Genomic DNA, 8256 nt, shown 5'->3' on the forward strand with positions numbered 1-8256 from the left:
TCTTTCATCATGGAGATGCTCAGATTCAGCGGGCAAAATCCATACTGTCTCCACATTCTCTTTTTTACACAATGTATTTTATAAAGTTCCTTCCTGGGGCTGGAGAGATAGTACAGCAGTTAGAGCACTTGCCTTGCATGTGGCTGACCCAGGTTCAATACCCGGCATCCATTTGGTATCCTGAGCACCTCCAAGAGTGATTCCTGAGTGCTGGCTGAGCCAGGAGTAAGCCTTGAGCACCACTGGGTGTGGCTCCCAAAACAAACAACCAAAAAATCCCTTCCTTGTTTTCCCTCAACTCTCTCAACATAGTCCTCCTTTGACATTCTCTCTTTGTACTGCCAGGTTTTTAATAGTCAGTTTTAAGTTAAATTGGGTCCAAAAGATAGTAAGGGGTTATAAGGTGTCTGCCTTGCATGCAGCCAACTCCGGTTCTATCCCCTATCCCCGTCCTGTATATGGTCCCCTGAGCACCACCAGGAATTATTACCAAGCATAGCGCCAGGGTGTAACTCCTGAGTATTGCCAGGTGTGTTCTAAACACCAAAATTAAAAATAAGACGTGGGGCTGGAGCAATAGCACAGTGGGTAGGACGTTTGCCTTGCATGTGGCCAACCCGAGTTTGATTCCCAGCATCCCATATGGTCCCCTGAGCACTGCCAGGGGTGATTCCTGAGTGCAGAGCCAGGAAGAAACCCCTGTGCATTGCCGGGTGTGACCCAAAAAGAAAAAATAAAAATAAATAAAATAAGACGTGCGATGGTTGTCAATTTGGCCCCAAGACCAGGTAAACACTGCCACCTGGTGGAAGACAGGAACACGATGTGCACTATCTGCCCCACGGGAAAAACCACCCTGTGGGCCCCTGAGTTTCAAGGCAAAGAGTGATTATTTTCTTTGGATTTATAAGAGGGAAAGAGAAAAGACCTAATGAGCGATTACAGCTGAAAATCATGAGGTTGGTCCCCAGTGAGCTGAAACTTTTGGGGTACTACAGCCTCTTCACTGTGTTCTGCCGGGAGATCTTCCATCTGGATTTACATCCCCAGGACGGGGCACTCACTCCTGCTGCCTTCTGTAAGGAGTTTGTCCTCAGGCGTGAGGTGGCTCAGAGAGTCATGGGAGGCCAGAGTGCTCAGCCCCAAACGCAAACCTTCTGGTCCCTGACATCGGCCCTGTCCAGCTCCTGCCCCCCTCCATAAGGTGCGCATCCCCCCTATGGCCTCTCAGCAGCTCTCCTCCAGCTGCACTCTCTGGACCTGGGCTCTTCTCCCTAGAGAACTGCTTCTCTACACCAGCAGTGGGGGGAGGGAGCCGCTGCCTGCTGTTCCCTCTGACTGCCAGGATTAGGGTCTTCTCCAAGTTCCCTCAGCGAGGCCTTCCTGGACCAACCCAGGCTAACAGGCACTTCCTGGGCACGCATTATCCTCTCCCTCTAGATTTTTTTTTTCTAGTAGGGCATTTGCCTTGCATGCAGCCAACCCAGGTTCAATTGCTCTGCCCCTCTCCGAGAGCCCAGCAAGTTACCAGGAGTATCCTGCCCGAATGGCAGAGCCTGGCAAGCAACCCATGGCATATTTGATATGCCAAAAACAGTAACAAGTCTCACTTGGAGACATTACTGGTGCCTGCTTGAGAAAAATTGATGAGCAACGAGATGACAGTGACACAGTGATATTGTGATTTGTTTTGGAGGATTCCCCCAGCTGTTCAAGGATTGCTGACAGGGATGGAACCAAATGCAAAACCTGCTGTTCCCCCCTTTTAACTCTCCCCAGCCCCCTTCTGAATGCTTTTCAGAAGCTTCCTGCTACCTTACTCACACTGTGTGTCTGCACGCCACCCCACCCCATTCTGGTTCATGTCTGAGCTCATGTCTGAGTGGCTACCTTGGGAGGCTATGCAGGAGTGAATTATACTCCCTCCCCCCAGTTCACCATTAAGGCGCTGACTGCGCCCCCCCCCCCAGCACTTACATTACCTTATTTGGAAACAGGGTCCCCAAGGCGGTGGTCAAGGTTTCAGTGGTTCTGATGCAGGAGTAGCAGCAGCAGCAGTGTGAGGGGGGTCCCTGTGCTCATCCGAGGCTCTCAGTTCTTCAGTGTCTTCAAGAATGAAAATATTTAATAATGATTATGCCCAGACACAGGAGTTAGAAAATAGAAAAGTTTACTGCAGCATAGAAGAGACAGAAACTCCCTTGCTGGGGAGGAACTTAGTATAGGACTAACAAGCTCAATATGACTTTTTTTTTAATAGAAAAACTGTGTGTTTGGGTTACTTGTCAGGTGATAAGAGTGACGGAGAATGTGAGGATTTTACAGAGAAGCCTGACTTTAAAGCCTTTTAGGTTTTTAATTTGACCATTTGCAGAAATATTGCCCATTATCCCTTAGTTTCCTGTGAGTCTAAGTTCTGGGGCAGAATCTATGATCTTGGGAAATTGGTAGTTTCCCATGTTTAAAGAGATCCCAGGAATTTGGAAGAATATTTAAAGTGTGGAATGGAGTCAGCTTGCGGCAACTTGCAGGGGGAAACTGAGGCTTCTTTCAGTTCCATGAAGTCAGGAGGAGGTCTCCAGGGTTGCCCTTAATCCTTTTTTATTTTTAAGTTTTTTTGGGGACATACCTGGCAATGGTCAGGGATTATTCCTGGCTCTGCACTGAGGAATCACTCCTGGCAGTGCATGGGGCACCATATGGCATGCTGGGGATTGAACCAGGTCGGCCGCATATGAGGTCACTTGCAAGGCAAACGCCCTCCCTACTGCTCTATCGTTCTGGTCTCTTGTTCATTCTTTTGACGGGAAATTTGGACTCAGAGACAGGCTGGCACAGTAGAAAGATGTCCTTGGGCCTTCCGTCCCTGGGGCAGGGCAGAGCTGTCCTGCCCTGCCCCACCAGCCCCATCAGCACCTGCATCTGAGACTTCAGGCTCCAGAACTGCAACTCAGGAAGTGGGTGCCTGCAGTCAGCCCCCACATGGAGCTGGGGACCACAGGTCCACCATCCCCAGGAGCATGGACCCACCTCTCTGAGCTCAAGATAGAGGGGCCAGGAGCTTCGAGTAAGAGCTCAGGGGCTGGGAACTCCCCTCTTGCCAGCGTGGGGTCCCCAAGTGTGCCAATCAGGGACTAGCCCCTCTGTTGTCTGTGACCTTGAGTGCCACAGGCAGGAAGCATGACCCTGGCAAGGAGTGTGAGCCCCCCAGAGCCCTCAGCCAGCACCACAGCCAGGACGTGGGGACCTCACGCAGATGAATGAGGCCCAGGACTGGGATGCGAGCACAAAGGGCTGAGCTTTGCCTCAGCGTCACCTCTGGCCGTGGGGCAGCAGGAACACTGAGCTGGCTCGCAGGCACCGCGTGGGGCTGCCAGAGAGACGGGAGCATGACGCCTGATGAGCATCACAGATGGTCAGGCGTGGGACACACCCTGCCACAAAAGTGAGACAAAGAGGACGGAAGAGGGAACTGAAAAGCAGAAAGAGTCGAAGCCATGGCACAGTGGGTCAGGCGCTGCCTTGCTTGCTGCCTGTCCTGCATTGTTCCCTGCATCCCACACAGTCCCTGAGCCAGGAGGAGGCCCCGAGCACCACTGGGTATGACCCCAAGCAGAGAATTAATTAAATGAACTTTTTTGTTTTTTTGCTTTTTGGATCACACCCTGCGATGGCTCATGCACTCAGGAATCACCCCTGGCGGTGCTCAGAGGACCATATGGGATGCTGGGATTCGAACCCGGGTCGGCCGCATGCAAGGCAAACGCCCTCCACACTGTGCTATCACTCCAGCCCCCTTAAATTAACTTAAAAAAAAAAAAGACAGGGCCCAGAGTAGCACAGTGGATAAGCCTCGCATGCAGCAGATCTGGGTTCCATCCTTGGCATCACGTGTGGTCTCCGGAACCCTCCGGGAGTGATCCCTGATGCTGAAAGCCGGGAGTAAGCTCTGAGCACCACTGAGTGCTGTCCCCAAACAAAAATAAAATAAAACAAAAAGAACTGGAAGAAAGAAAGAGGCACGTGCCCTGAGCTCCACCCTCTTTAAGGGTAGATTTGCTCAAACAGAAAGCAGCCCAGCTGCACCCAGGGCATCACTCTCCCGGGAACTGCCCTCTGGGGGATCCCTGGGACAGACACTTCCCTGGCCTGGGATGCTGGGATGGTCCCGGGAGAGTGATGGCCTGGGTGCAGCTGGGCTGCTTTCTGTTTGAGCAAATCGACCCTTAAAGAGGGTGGAGCTCAGGGCACGTGCCGAGTGGGGCCTTTTCTGAAAGGGTCACAGACGTTTCGGCACACCTTCCCCCAGCAATTTTCGGGCATCACCCTCTGTGGGCAGCGCTTTGATGGACGAACAACTTCAGGTCTCTGCAGTCCGTGTGGGGAGCGGGGGCGGGGCCTTCGCGTGGCGACGCCTCTCAGGTGCTGGCAGCTGGGAGTCCTACACTTGGGAGCCTCTTTCTTTCTTCCAATTCTTTTTGTTTTATTTTATTTTTGTTTGGGGGCAGCACTCAGAGGGTGGAGCTCAGGGCACGTGCCGAGTGGGGCTACAGTGCTACAGTACATATACAGCATATAATAAATGTAATGAACATAATTAATAAATAACAAATATATAAGCATATAATGATAAATAAAAAGCATATAAAATAAATATAATAAATGCACAATAAATGTTATATATTTATTTTTATAAATATATTGTATTATACATATATAAATATTAAAGATCACTGAATTGCTTTTTTTTTCTTTTGGGGTCACACTCCGTGATGCACAGGGGTTACTCCTGGTTCTGCGCTCAGGAATTACTCCTGGCAGTGCTCAGGGGACCATATGGGATGCTGGGAATCAAACCCGGGTCGGCCGCGTGCAAGGCAAATGCCCTACCCGCTGTGCTATTGCTCCAGCCCTTGAATTGCACTTTTAAATGGTGTGAACGGAAAATTTTATAGTATGTTCATATCATGTCACCGAAACACCTTTTTTTAATGAAAAGAAAAAGAAAAGTGAGGTCATGAAGCAGAGGGGAGACTGGGAGCCTTGAGGCCAGGCGGGAAGGCTCTGGGCGCCAGGGACAGGGCTGGGGTGGGGGCCGCATGGTCAGAGGCGGGGGAGGGACCGGTGGCTGGGCGGCTGGGAAGCGGGGTGAAGGGAAGGCGTTGGTGGGGGCACCCCGAAGGCTGAGGCTGCAGAGAGGCGACACAGGCCCCAGGGCGCAGCGGGACGGGCTGGGCGGAAAGGGGCCGGGCGGAAGGGCCTGGGCTGCCCAGCGCAGCGCCTGGACAGTGTCGGTGGGGCCCTGCGAGCCCGCCTAGAGAAAGCCCCAGGCGAGGCGCCCTGGGCCCTGGCGCGCAGTGACAGCCCCAGAGCCGGTCCTAGGGCTCACCTCCCCGCGCGCTTCCTGCTCCCAGGAGGGGCCTGTCTACGCCCAGGACCCGCTCGGCTCAGGCTCCTTCCTCAGCCCCGGGGCTCCCGGAGGATTCTGGGTTTAAGTCACACACTCCCAGGGGCCGAGCGAGCCTGGCTCCGCACCTGCAGACCCACTCACAGCCACCCACGGGTCCAACGCCCCTCCACCGCCCTCCTGCCTTCACACCGCTGCTGCAGAGGCTTCCCAGGAGGCCTCTTTTGTGTTGAGTGATTCGGTGATTTGGCTGTGCTCAGGGGCTACTCCTGGCTCAGTGCTCAGGCTCACTCTGAGCGGTGCTCCTGGGGGAGCAGATACTATGGGGGTCAGACTGCCATGAGCCACAGTGCTGGGTACTCTCCCGCTATCCATTCTTTTCTTCCTTCCTGCCCTTCCTTCCTTCCTTCCTTCCTTCCTTCCTTCCTTCCTTCCTTCCTTCCTTCCTTCTTTCTTTCTTTCTTTCTTTCTTTCTTTCTTTCTTTCTTTCTTTCTTTCTTTCTTTCTTTCTTTCTTTTTTCCTTTTTGGCGTTGCTCAGGGCTTACTCCTGGCTCTTCACTCAGGAATTTCTCCATATGGGATGCCAGGGATTGAACCCGATCAGTAGTGTGCAAGGAAAATGCCCTCCCCACCACTGTATTATCTCTCCGGCCCTTTTTCCTTCCTTCCTTTCTTTCTTCTTCCTTCCTTCCTTCCTCTCCTTCCTCTCCCTCCTTCCTTCCTTCTTCTTTCTTTCTTTCTTTCTTTCTTTCTTTCTTTCTTTCTTTCTTTCTTTCTTTCTTTCTTTCTTTCTCCTTTTTTATTTCTTTGCTTTTGACATTTATACCACATCCAGCTGTGCTCAGGGCTTACTCCTAGCTCTGTACTCAGAGGTCACATCTGAAAGAACCTCAGGAACCGTACGAAGTACCTGGAATTGAACCAGGCTCTACCATTGTTAAGACTAATGACTTAACACCCTGTGCTATATCCCTCTGGCCCCTGATCTAGAATTTTGAAACTTGCAGAAAGTCACATAAGGAGATGCACCTAGCCGCAGCCTGGAGCCGGGTCCCTCGCTCTGCACACCTGGCCTGGGCCCCTGCTCCTTCCGTGTTAATTGTTGAATGATAGTCATTGTGTGGAGTCCCATTTGGCTTCTCCACGCATCAGCTGATGAGTGTTTGTGTTGTTTGCAGTGTGGGGTAATCATGAAGGAAGCCGCCGTGAGCATATGTGTGCACATATGTTTTCATTCCTCTCGGGTAAACCCCTCAGAAAAAAAGGGCTGGATCACACGCTATATTTAACAGTGAGAAACGCCAGCCTGTGTTCCACAGGGACCAAGTCCTGCGATCCACATGGTGACCGCTATGAGCTCCCGTTGCCTGAGTCCTCCCCAGCACTTGGTGTTAGCTGGCTTTCATCTCGGGGCAGCCCGAGCCCCCTTCACGCTGTGTCGTGCCTGGTGCTCGCACACTTCAGGGGCAGAGCTCTCGGGGCTCTGCCACCCGCAGTGTGTGCTGAGTCACACCCACACTCTGCAGGTGTGCAGGGGACTCTAGCACCCTGGGAGGGGGCTGGGGGGCAGGGCTGAGCTCTCCTGGACCCCTTCATTTTATTTGATTTTGGTTTGGGGGCTACACCCAGCTGCACTCAGGGCTTGCTCCTGCCTCTGTGCTCAGGATCAGGCCTGGCAGGGCTCAGGAGGCCGTACGCGGAACCAGGCAGTTGTCCCTGCTGTACTGCATCTGTGGTCCTTCCAAGCCCCCCCAGTCAGCAGGTCAGCAGCCCCTCCTCTTCCTGCCTGATACTTAAACAATTTCTTCTTCTTCTTCTTCTTCTTCTTCTTCTTCTTCTTCTTCTTCTTCTTCTTCTTCTTCTTCTTCTTCTTCTTCTTCTTCTTCTTCTTCTTCTTCTTCTTCTTCTTCTTCTTCTTCTTCTTCTTCTTCTTCTTCTTCTTCTTCTTCTTCTTCTTCTTCTTCTTCTTCTTCTTCTTCTTCTTCTTCTTCTTCTTCTTCTTCTTCTTCTTCTTCTTCTTCTTCTTCCTTCTTCTTCCTCCTCCTCCTCCTCCTCCTTCTTTCCTCTTCCTTCTTCTTTCCTCTTCCTCCTCCTCCTCCTCCTCTTCTTCTTCTTCTCCTTGTCCTTCTCCTTCTCCTCCTCCTCCTCCTCCTCCCCCCTCCCCCTCTCTCTCCCTCTTCCTCCTCCTCCTCCTCTTCTTCCTCCTCCTCCTCCTCCTCTTCCTCTTCCTTTTCTTCTTCTCCTCCTCTTCTTCCTCCTTCTCCTCCTCCTTCTTCTTTTTCTTCTTTTTTTTTTTTTTTTTGCTTTTTGGTGATACTCAGGGGCTACTCCTGACTCTGCACTCACGAATCACTCCTGGAGTCCATATGGGATGCCAGGGGTCAAACCACATGCAACCATTGACCATGTGCAGGCAAACACTCTACCCACTGTACATTGGTTCCCACCCCTGCTTGGGCACTTGTGTACCATCCCCCTTGTCTGCAGATTTCATGGCCCTGCCCACTGGCCCGTATCCCAGCAGCACAACACAGCCCCACCTCCAGCCTTGGCACCGTCTCTCCTCTCCTCTTGTTTCATTTGTTTTGCTTTGTTTTTAATGTCTTTGGGCCATACCGGGTGATGCTCAGTGCTGACTCCTGGCTCTGAGCTCAGGGATCGCTCCTGGCAGTGCTTGGGGGGACTATATGGGGTATTGGAGATCAGACCCCCTCAGCCACATGCAAGGTAAACGCCCTCCCTGCTGTGCTCGCGCTCCAGCCCTGTCCTCTTCTAATGCTCTTCCATGACCTTGTCCTCTGGCCGGTAAGCCACCCCCAGCACCCCATCTTCCATCGCAACCCAGCTC

This window comes from Sorex araneus, chromosome 4, assembly GCF_027595985.1.
Source record: "Sorex araneus isolate mSorAra2 chromosome 4, mSorAra2.pri, whole genome shotgun sequence".
Lineage (NCBI taxonomy): Eukaryota > Metazoa > Chordata > Mammalia > Eulipotyphla > Soricidae > Sorex > Sorex araneus.